The sequence below is a fragment of the Phyllostomus hastatus genome, unplaced genomic scaffold (assembly GCF_019186645.2).
Source record: "Phyllostomus hastatus isolate PE091 unplaced genomic scaffold, TTU_PhHast_1.1 phas_contig_449, whole genome shotgun sequence".
Classification (NCBI taxonomy): domain Eukaryota; kingdom Metazoa; phylum Chordata; class Mammalia; order Chiroptera; family Phyllostomidae; genus Phyllostomus; species Phyllostomus hastatus.
Genome location: NW_025333882.1, coordinates 469,795 through 483,016, shown reverse-complemented (window position 1 = coordinate 483,016; position 13,222 = coordinate 469,795).

Genomic DNA, 13,222 nt, shown 5'->3' with positions numbered 1-13,222 from the left:
GAAAACCACTTATATCAGATTAAGGACCATCCTAATCATTTCAATTTAACTACATTTACCTCTTTAAAGATTCCATCTACAAATATAGTCACATTCTGCGGTACTGAGGTTTAGTGCTTCAATGTATACAATTTTGGGGGGAGCACAATTTAGTCCACGACAGGTGCTATTTAATTTAGTTTGGAATAAAGATAGGGACAGTAACCAGACATATATATAGCATCAAGACAATTCCATATGTAAAATTGGCTGTCTTCACTGCCAACTGTAGTTTATATCCCACATAGGTAATATATCAACAATTATAACATGTGGTCAAGAGATGTTGCTGCCAGAGTAGAATAAAGTATGGTGGAAAATTGAGACTTTTAAGTGAGAGAGATGTTGTCGACCTGTGTACATAAGCTTCCACATTATTTGGGTTTCTCCTACCACTACAGTAGTGTACACATAGAATTTTTATTTAAAAAAATGTACATTCCTGAAGCATTTTTAAAAAGACTTGGATAATGGATATCTATTATGCTCAGAAAAGGCAATTCCAAAAATTACTGCAATTGTCAAAATAACATAGGATCCAAGGGGTTGCAAAATTCCAGTCTGGCACACAAAGAAGAACCCCGATGAAAGGCAAACTGTCATGTTTATAGGTTGCTAAGGGTAACTTGTGGTAACAAGTTAGAACTATAAGAGGCATCAGGATGGAGATCACATCATAATGGAAAAAGTTGAATTCAAGGCCAACATGATAAGACAATGTGTATAAAGAATCTCACTAGAAGAAGAGGAATGAGGCTCCCAGAAGTTTTATTGGAGAGACTTCATAACAAAGGCTATATGTAATTTAATTATTTTGTTTTATTCACATTCATTTGCAAATAGAAATCTTTAGAGTTCAACAGCCCCAAATGTACTGATTGGAAAACTTCAAGTTACAATTCTAGTAAAGGTCATTGAGATATATTCATGGGGACACTTTAAACCAGAATTTATGCAGAAGAAATTAATTTTTAAAACTAAAGTGAAATAAGTCAGAGAAAGACAAATATCATGTGATCTTACTTATATGTGGAATCTAATGAAGAAAATAAACAGATAAGCAAAATAGAAACAGGCATAGATACATGAAACATACTGACAGCTGTGAGAGGGGATGGGGTAGGGTGGAGGTGGTAACTGAATGAAAGAATAGGAAAGCATTAGCTAAAGAACATATATGCAAAACTCATAGACACAGATAGCAGTCTGGTCACTACCAGAGGGAAGGGAGGGTAGGGGCTGGGTGGAGGTAGGCAGATGGGGGAGAAATGAGGCATCTATAAGAGTGTCAGCAATAGAAATTAAAAACAAATAAGAACAAAACAAAGTTAATTGGGATAAAATATATTTGGGAGGTACTTATATTCCTTAGGCATATTTAGTATCATAAAAGGTAAATAGATAAAGGTTGATGCAATTTAATAAATCTCAGTAACTTATTAGTCAAGCAAATATTTATAACAGTCTAGTGATGAACTTGTCTTTTTACTCAGTGTTTTAAAGATATTTAGTATACATATTCTTACTTTCATTTATATTTGCTTTCAGCTAAAATTGTCATCTTAAATATTTGCCTATGAGCAATCTCAAAAGGGTGATTAACCTCAATTATGGACATCAGACTATGGAGAAAATAAGAAGTCATTCTTTTCTCCTCTCCTTGCACACGCGCACACACACACACACACACACACACACACACAGTAGTATTGAGTTTTAAATAAATATAGATGCATTTAGACAAATATCAATCATATAAAGCAACAGAGTAAAAACTGATCATTTGTTTTCCACTCCATAAAAACAAGACAAAATAAAAATTAGGCTGTGCATCAGTTATGGCAGTAGTTGCAGTATGACATTCTTCATAGCAATTTTCAGAGTAAGCCAAAGTATAAAAGAGGTGAAATCACCAAAATAAGGATACCAAAGGAGTAAAGGGAACTGAGTAGAATAGTACATGAGAGAATCAGAAAAGCCAGTCAGACAGTGAGACAGGAGTTTGACAAAGGGAAAATGAGAAAAACCGATGTGCTGCCTGTTATTTCACTCCAGAAATACAAATATTATCCAGACACCTTGTAGGTACACACTGATGGAACTTTAAGGGGATACTTAGACTCTTCAGTTTATAAATAAAGATATCTTCCTTCATCTCATTTGGACAGGTGAGATTCTGAGACTGTTCTCCTATAGTATCTCATAATCTATTTTCACTTAGCTTACCAAACCCTAGTAAACATGAAAAAGAACAGCCAACACAGATAAAGGAAGAGGAAATATTTGTGACTGGCACACATGGAAAAACAAGAGGCTTTTTGGCTCAGTGCTTGTGCAATAGCATCAATATAGTGTTTTACACTTATTCAGTGCATGTTACATTCCAGCAGATAGAGCAGTAAAAGAAAGAAAGCAAGGTCCCTGTTCTCCAGAGGAGTGATCTGTAGTTGGCGTGAGGCACAGAACAAGATAGTCTCAGTGAGTGATCTCTGCTTTGAAGACATGAAACAGAGTAATGCATACAAAATGATTTGAATGATGTCAGTGATGTGTGAAGGGCCATTTAAGTAGGGTAGTTGAAGAAATTCTCAGAGAAGGTAAGAATTTGAACTGAGGTCTGAAGGTGACAATGAAAACAACCTTATGAAAATCTAGGGACAAAGCATAACAAACTCTCTACCTGGAGGCAGGGGAAGAGTGAGAGATGAGGGAGTTGGAGTTAATTTCACCATCAATTAGAAATTGTTAGAGATTTTTTTAATATAGGGAGAGGCTGAAAATTATTTATATTTAAAAGTGATATATCTGATTTTACAAGGAGTACTGGTAGAATTTGCACATGAATTTGATGAGAGGTACCAAAACTAATTTGTCAACACTGCTACCCTCCAGCCCATTCCTGACAGCCTCTAATCTATGGAAAGCTGGGCTTTGACTTTCAGATTCTTTTCTGTGAAATTGAAAAGCACTGGGGGAAATGACACCAAAAGTCTGTTTTCTTCTATTAGATCTTGACTAAGCAATAGTTAATTTCTTTGTAGTTCTCTTGAGTCTTCTAATTCATGTTATTTTATTTTTTCCAGTTTTTCTAGTTTTACTCAGCAGAAACATTGGTCCCAATGACCTATTTGACTATTCACTATATTCAGAATCATACAGAAATGCAATCAAATAAACATATATTAAACTAAACTAACTATGACTATAGTTCAGTAACATAATAAATGATTATCTAATCCAACTTGGTCTGGATTCTCCCTTTATAAACACAGGTGAGGTAATGGATTATCAAACATTATAAATAATAAAGGAAATATTTGCTAGATTCACCTGCATTAAGAAATAGAAATAGTACCTGGCTAACGTAGCTCAGTGGATTTAGCGCGGGCTGCGAATCAAAATGTCGCAGTTCGATTCCCAGTCAGGGTACATACCTGGGTTGCAGGCCATGACCCCCAGCAACCGCACATTGATGTTTCTCTCTCTCTATCTCCCTCCCTTCCCTCTCTGAAAATAAATAAATAAAATCTTTAAAAAAAAGAAGTAGAAATAGTTCTTAGAAATAGACAATGAAGAATTGAAAATATAAGCCATGTACTTAAGAAAGATATAGAAATTATATAACTGATAAAAATTAATATTCATTACACTCTGAGACCATGCAAATCATCATTATCATCATCATTGTCATCACCATCTATTAAAAAAATAAGCAAAGAAACAGACATTTTAGCAGAGCAAACATGAATGGTGCTAAATTATATGAAGATACACACATTGTTAGTAATCACAAAAATGGAAATTAAGATCAAAATGAGATACTGTTACATATCAACCTTATTTCCAATTAGGAATAAAAGTTGTCAAATATCTTAAAAAATTTAAGTCACTCATTATATGTGAAGCAACAACAACATAGCCATGGCTGATAAAAATATATATCACAAAACTCACTTTGGAAAACAATCCACATACTTATTAAAATGAGACTATATAAACTTTAATGTCTAGTTATATATATAACTTAGAGAAATTTTTGGATATGTGGCATTAAAAGGAAAAATATACAACTGCTCATAGAACCATTAAAGTAAAAACAAATACAAATATCTATTTTTAACATGATTTTTTTAAGATTTTATTTATTTATTTTTAGAGAGGGAAGGGAGGGAGAAAGAGAGAGAGAAACATCAATTTGCGGTTGCTGGGGGTCATGACCTGCAACCCAGGCACAACCCTGACTGGAAATCGAACCTGTGACACTTTGGTTTGCAGCCCATGCTCAATCCACTGAGCTACGCCAGCCAGGGCACAAATATCTATTAAGAGTAAAATGTATACATGTATTTTAGTGCATTTATATTAATTAATACTATACACACTCACAAATGAATAAAGTACAACTACATACAACAATATAGACAAATTTCAAAGACTTTACATTAAGAGAAAGTGGCAAGTTAAAGAAGAAAGCAGTATAAAATTAAAAATAAAATTCTATATTTGATAATGATGTACAATAAATGATATATAGGTATTCATGTATTGGAAGTATGATAATTTTTAAAAGAGGGTTGCATAAAGTCAAATTAGAGGATATTGATAATGGTGGGCAAGCAGAGGAAAGTGTGATTTGTTGGTAATCACAAAGCTTCTAAGGTACCCATATTGTTTCTTTTTTTCCCCTTTTTTTTATTGTTGTTTAAGTGTAGTTGTCTCCATTTTCCCACTCACCACTCTCCTCTGCCCCACCCATCCCCACCTCCCACTCTTGATCCTACCCCCCTTTGGCTTTGTCCATGTGTCCTTTATACATGTTCCTTGACCACCTTGCCCCTATTTTCCTCCATTCCCCACTCCTCAACTTCTCCCCTCTGGTTACTGTCTGTTTGTTCTGTATTTCAAAGTCTTTGGTTATATTTTGATTGCTTGTTTGTTTTGTTGATTAGGTTTCTTAATTTTGGTGATGGGTACACTGGGGTTAATATTATTCGTTAAATGATAAGTATTCATTTTATGGATTTTTTGTACATATGATATATTTTATAGGAAACAATCCAAAAACTTAATTACTTATCAAAATTAGACATTATTTATACTAGCAAAATCAATAAATACTATATACTTATTTTGAAATTTTGAAATTTCAAATTTTGTCAGATTAATTTTCTCCACATTTAACAACAACTGAATTTATTTTTCAGAAATTTGCTTTACAGTTCTCATACAACTAAACATCATAAACCCCACAAACCATCCAATTTAAAATTGGACAGAAGACTTGAATATACATTTTTCCAAAGAAGACATACAAATGTTTAATAGACAGATGGAAGATATTCAACATCACTAATCATCAGAAAAATGCAAATCAAAACCACAATTAGATATTTTAAAATACCTGTCAGAATGACTATTATTTTAAAAAAAACACAAAGAAAAGTATTGTTGAGAATATGGACAAAAGGCAACCCTCTTGCACTGTTCGTGGGAGTGTAATATGGTACAGTCACTATGGAAACCAGTATGAAGATTCCAGAAAACTTAAAATTAATAGAGCTATCATATAATCCAGCAATTTTAATTTTGGACATTTATCTAAATGAAACAAAAACATTAATTTGAAAAGATATATGTACCACTATGTTTATTGCAGCATTATTTATAAGAGCCAAGATATAGAAGACATGGAAACAACCTAGGCATTTATCAATAGATGAAGGAATAAAAAAGTTGTGATGTATATATACAATGTAATACTACTCAGTCATAAATAGGAATGAAATCATTCCACTTGTGACAACATGGATAAACTCAGAAGGCATTCGGCTAAGTAAAATAATTCATGCAGAGAAAGACAAACTTCATATGATTTTACTTATATGTGGATTTAAAAAAGACCCCAAAAGAAAATACTATCCAAATTTTTAACCAAATTAATGCTTGCATACAGTTGAAAGTCAAATAATAAAGAAAATATTGTAATGTATATAAGTCCTTCACCTTTCTGTGTCCTGCCTTGTTTCTCAGAAGTCATAATAATAGAATCTCCAAAATATGATTCTTAGTTACATAAAGGAAGCAAGAGTATATCAGAATTAATGAATCAGCTGTCCAAGGGGAAATTAAATTTTTTGACCAAACAGTAGTGAATAATATGTTTGAAAACAAAATTCTACTTTTAACAACTGAATTGCCAATTTTATTTTCATGAAAAATATTCTGGGATTGTCATTGCTTTGATGATTTGAAAGTCTTGTCACTACAGTTTTGTACAGTCCCCTACAATCTAGGATATCTTTACTTAAATATAAAGCATCATTTCATAACAAAGCAGGGCTATTCATATTCATATGTCAAATATAGCTTCTGACCACATTTTGATTCATTCCACACATTCCACTCCACTCTATTATTGACAATAAATAACATCCTCACACTATATTGATTTAAATGTAAGAAAACATTGGGGTGATAAATTTAGACTTGAAAAAGATGAGAGAGTATATGGAGACAGATTGTTTTATTTTTCTAACCAACGAAGTTCACTTGTAGAAGACATAAAAATCTGAGATTATACAGTATAAAATAATTTTGTATTCTATTGCTTTTGAAAGCTGTGCTTTTTTAGGTATGAAAGAGACTAAGAAAACACAATATGTCAAAACACTGGAAACAAAGAAATAAGGGAGGTAAAACCAAAATCCTAAAAAGTTGCCTTTGCTGCTAAATACTTTTAACACGAAAGAAAAAGGGACATACTAGAATAATAGCATGGCTAATACACTTTTAAAATACTCTGTTGGTTTTGTAAAATCCAGTTTAGTAGACTAAAAATATAGTTCATTTTAACTACCCTAATTAGATTTTAGAAATGAAACAGATAGGAATAATGTCCAGATATTTTTATAAGTACTCAAATGCTCTTTGAAAATATTTAAGGCACTTGAAACACTTATGCATTTATAATATATATTATATCAGGATAGATTTATATTATATCTCAAGAAATACCTCTAGTTTTCCATGGTTACACATATATTATTTTATTTTTAAAAAAGACTTTTATTCATTTTTAGAGAGAGGGGAAAGGAGGGAGAAAGACAGGAAGAGAAACATTGACATGTGAGAAAAGCATTGATGAGTTGCCTCTCACACTCACCCCAAAGACCCTGCAATCCAAGCATGTCCCCTGACTGGGAATCAAACCAGTGGCTCTTTGTTTTGCAGGAAGATACCCAACTAACTGAGCTGCACTGGTCAGTGTTCCACATATATATTTACAACAGTTCTGTTGATAAATAACATTTTGTTTTTCATTTTCTTTGTGTGTCATAAAAATGTTCAAATTTTTTTAACTTTTTAAAACTTTTTTTTATTGTAGTTCAAGTACAGTTGTCTCTCTTTTACCCACATGATTCCTCCCACCTCCTGCCATCCCCACTTCCCACCCTTGATCCTACTTGCTTTGGTTTTGTCCATGTGTCCTTTATAGATGTTCCTGAAAACTCTTCCTCCTTTCCCTGTCACTATCCCCTTCCACCTCCCCTCTAGTTTAAGAAAAGTACATATATAATCTGTGAAATAGTTTAATATGAATAAATTATCAACACTAAAAATAATAAAGTTTAGTAAGTTAATACTTGGGTGTTATTGTATGAGAATGAATAGTCTTTATGCATTGGAGAACACTCTCAGAATTATTTTTATAATTATTTTATATTTTTTTAAGTTGAAATAAATCAACATATACCTTTGGGTGAATTTAAAGTGTACAATATGTTTATTTGATACACTTCTATATATTGCAATATGATTACCACCTTAACATTATCTAACACCTGCATCATGTCACATATTATTTATTTTTTGTGATGAGAACATGTAAGGTCTTCTGTCAGCAAATTTGAAGTGTATAATAGAGTGTTGCTAATTATAATCACTATGCTGTGCATTAAATCTCCATAACTTACTCACTTTCAGGTTGCAAATTTGTACCCATTAACATCTCCCCAATTCCCCCACCCTCAAGCCCCAGTAAGCATTCTACTCTCTCTGTTTCTACAAGTTTGACTTTTATGAATTCCACATTTTTGTGTTGTCATACAGTATTTCTCTTACTCTTCTGGCTCGTCTCATTTAGCATAATGTCATCAAGGTCCATCTGTGTAGTTGCAAATGACAATTTACTTCTTTCTCATTGCTGAATAATGTCCATTTTTTATGTACACACACACACACACACACACACACATACATATATACATATACATATATATATATCACACCTTTGTTCTCCATTAATCCAATCAGTTAAGACACACCAGTTGTTTCTTAACTTGGCTACTGTGAGTTATGCTGTAATAAACATGGGAGTTCAGATTTCCATTTGATACTTTGTTTTGTTTTGTTATTGATTGGTATTCCTTTTCTTCTTTTAATTATTTTATTGTTGTTCAATTACAGTTGTCTGCATTTTCCCCCCACCACTCCCCCCCCTCCAGTCAAATCCACCTCCCTCCCTTGCTTCTACCCTCCCCCTTGGTTTTGACCATGTGTCCTTCTACCTGTGTTTATATATATAAATATTATATATAATATTATATACAAACCAAATTATATATATATATATATATATATATATATATATATATATAATGACTATTATATCTTCCTAACAAACTGACCCACATATTATAATATGATGACCTGCTTTGTCTCTTCTTATCATTTTGGGATGAAAGTCTATTTTGTTTGATATAAGTGAAGTTACCTCACTTTCTTTTGGTGTCCACTTGCATGGAAAATCTTTTTTAATTTCATTTTTTCATTATATGTATGTTCTTATAGCTGAGGTAAATCTTTTACAGAATCAGAGTTTTCTATATATAAATCTATATTTGTATTTATCTCTGTGTTGTAGTTTTTCATATGTTTTCATGTTGCTTATCTATCCTTTCATTCTTGTTTGAAGAAACCTTTTTAGCATTTCTTGCAAGGCAGATCTGGTGATGAATTCCTTCAGCTTTTGTGTGTCTGAGAAATATCTAAAAAATAACTTTGGCAGATAAATTATTCTTGGCTTTTGTTTTCTTCCAACATGTTGAGTATTTATTCCACTGTTTTCTGAGCTACAGGCTTTCTGCTGAGAAGTGTGATGACAGCCTAATGGGGGTTCCTTTGTAGGTTACAATTTTTTTATTTTCATTCTGCTTTTAGGATTCTGGTTTTCACTTTAATTTTTGACAATTTTATTATAATGTGTCTAGGGAGGTTCATTTTTGCATTGAATAATGGAATGATTTATTAGCTTCTTACCTTGAATATCCAAGTTTCTCCCCCAGTGTGAGAGGTTCTTACATATTGTTTCTTTTAATAAAATTTTACCCCTTTCTCCCTCTCTTCTCCTTCTAAAATTTGATTATTTTAATATTTGTACATTTGATGGTTATAATAGATCATGTAGACTTCATGATTTTTTATTTCTTTTTTCTTTGTCCTCTTTTGGGTTATTTGGATAGATGCTGATTTTTAGTTAAAAAGAAAAACAAAAAAGAGGGATTGCAATAACATGGTGATAATGTCTTAGTTGTTAGAATTTTTTTATACCAGGTATCTTATTAGCATAATAATATTTAAGAGACTTAGCAAAATTTTTAAATTTTTTAACATTGGCAAAATATGAAAATGAATTGACTCATTGAGCTAAATCTCCATTCCTTTATTTTAAACCTATTTTTATCATTGTTGTTGTTTTATTTACTTTTTTTTCAGTTCATGGTTTAATAGAAAGGAATAAAGTATGAGAAGAAAATAAAAAGAAAATAGAGAAGATAGGTAAATGAGGTGGGATTGTGAGAAGAGGAATTTTTGATCCAAGGACCCTATAAGCCATATGCCTCTTAATTATGGTCTCTTTAGTATGAACATGGGAACTAGGTACATAGTAACAGGGAGAGCATTACAAAGTAATGGGGGAGCAGTGCACAGCTTGTTCAGCCAGCTCTTTCCCTTTAAATGAAAAATGATATGAAAATAAGATATGTTCTATAGTCTTTATAACTTTCATTTTTTGAAAAAAATTATTGTGCTTTATACTTTGTACATTAGAGTATACCTAAGGAAAGATATATATGAAATAATATTAATACTGGGAATTACCTAATTAAAGAGGAATAAATACAGAAGTATTATTAATACAAAGAAAAATAGCATTTATTCACATAGTTTGTCAGAACATGCAAAAGTTTTGACATGGAAAGAACCAACTGTCACAGAATTGAGAAAAAGTGTTAGCAATATATAAAGACCTTTTAGACAGAATCTAAAAAGCCTGTAAAATGTCTCTCTTGATTAAGAAATCCTGACTTAGTGTCTTTATGAACTTCCACATCATTCACTGTGAAGCTATATGTTGAAGTTTCAAATTCAGATGAAAAACATGCAAAACATTGCACCATGCATTGGTCAAAATTATTACTAAGGAAGGTTCAACATAATTGATAATTTTAGTTTTGATAAAATAGTTTCTGTTAATAGAGAATTTCAACAAATATCTATAATACAAACGAGAAAATATACTAACCTCAAAGAGGTGTCTTACACATTGGATAACTGTGATTCTAGATACAAATATCATTTTTAGTTATGAATAGAAATTTATTGCTTATTTCAGAGAATTCTACATCTGATTGAAAAAAGATGAAGACAAAATAAAGATTTTTTCAACTGAATAAAAGCTAAGAAAAAGCCTGGTCAACAGACATGAGTTATAAAAAAATGTTAAAGGAATTTCATCAGATGGAAGAAAATAACACCAGATGGGTACTTTGATTAAAGAATAAAGAGTGTCCAAAATGAAAATATATGAATAAATATAATTTTCTCATTTTTAAAGATTTCTTAAAAAACAAATGATTAAATAAAATTAGTAAATATATTATAAAGTTACAAAAATACACTGAAGTGTTTGAAAATTATAAAGAAGAAAGGGTACATTAAATATGTGAGGTCTCATTTTCCCAAATAAAACATTTAGATTATATACAGACTATACACACACACACACACACACACATATATATTTATATATATAAACATACATATATATGCATCTCATTCCATTGATAGATGATAGATAGATAGATAGATAGATAGATAGATAGATAGATAGATAGAGTCTGTCTGGAAAGAGTCCAGCCATTGTTAATATAATGAGAATGGTTTGTATGACATTTATGTAACTTGGCAGCCAAGGAGAGTGGACTGAAATGTGCATACATGAACAATGATGACTTCACTGTACTACTAGTCAGTGGGGTGGTAGATGCCATTGAGTGAGCAAGTGTACCGTGTGGCCATCACATTCAAAATGACTGAGCAAGTAGAGCAATGACTCTGCATCAAATTTTGCATTAAGCTTGAACATTCCTCCACAGAAACTATTCAGATGATTCAGAATGCTGCAGCTATGGGCAACTGGTGATTGGCAGCTTCACTACAACAATGAGCCTACTTATGCATCACATCTTATGCAGAGTATTTTAAGAAACATCAAATATGTTTCTCAAAACATATTTGTTTTGAGACTCAGCCTCTGTACAGTCCAGATTTGGTACCCTGAGACTTCTGGCTTTTCCCAAAACTAAGTCACCTTTGAAAGGGAAGAGATGTCAGACTGTCAATGAGATTTGGGAAAATACCACAGAGCAGATGATGGTGACTGGAAGAAGTGTGTTAAGTCCCAAGGTGCCTACTTTGAAGGGTGCTGAGGCATCATTGTCCTATGTGCAATGTTTCTTGTATCTTGTATCATCTTCAGTAAATGTCTTTATTTTTCATAGTACATGGCTGATACTTTCTGGACAGACCTCGTACTGTAAACAACCAACAAGAAAACTGTAATACATACTTAGTAATGTAAAGCAAGGTTAAAGATTATACTAAAAAATGCTTTATTAAAATGCTTAATGAGAATGCTTAATCAAAAATGACGATAAAAGAAAAAAGAAACACAGAATAGATGGGGCAAATAGAAAAATTAAAAACGGTAAACTTAAATCCAAGTAGATTATCAATGACATTATATACAAACAATCTATACATTCCAATAAAAGGCAGAAATTAATAGTCTCTATAAAAATGAAGAATCAAATATACCCTGTCTAAAAGAAATGCTCTTTCAGTATAAAAATACAAATAGGTTAAAAAGTGAAAGGACAGAAAATATATACCATAAAAATGTTAATAATGAGATAGCTCAAGTGACTACATTAATATTCATAAAGACAAAATTCAGAACAATAAATATCATAATGAATATAGAGGAATATTTTATAATGATTAAAGGAACAGTTTATTTAGAAAATATAATAATCTTTAACATATAACATTGTGATTTTAATATACCTATTAATAATAATTGATAATAAGCAAAAACTCACAAAACTGAAAGAATAAAGGGACAAATCTACAATTTTAACTTGAGATTTCAAAACTGCTTTTTAGGTAATTGATAAAACAAGTAGACAAATTGAGAAAAAATATATATAGAAGACTAGAAAAACATTATAACAATGAATTAATTGACTGTATTAGAGCCCTCTACCCAGCAACAGCATAGTGAGATATTCTTTTAAAGTTAAATAAATGATTCACCAACATAGACAATATATTGGGCCATTAAAATTTTCCAATATCTAATACAATTATAATTATACAAAGCATTTTCTGATTAAAATTGATATAAATTATAAATCAATATCAATAAGATATATGAAAATTTTCACATTTTTGGAGATTAAACAATATGATACTAAAAAAACACATATAAATAGGTCCTTAAATTTTTCTTTTTAAAAAATTTTGTTGTTCAGTTACAGTTGTCCCAATTTCCCCCCAATGCTCTCTCCTGCCAACTGAAGTTTTGACACATGCTACAACATGGATGAAGCCAAAAGGTATTATACTAAGCAAAATAAGGCAGTCACAAAAAGAGAAAGTATTGTATGATTCAATTTCTATGACGTACCTAGAGTAGACAAATTTATAGAGACAGAAATTTGAATGATTGTTGCTGGAGGCTGAAGGGAATGGAGAATTACTATTCAGTGAGTACAGAGCTTCGGTTGCTGAGACAAAAATATTCTAAAGGTGTTGTAGGTGATAGCTACACAAAATGTGA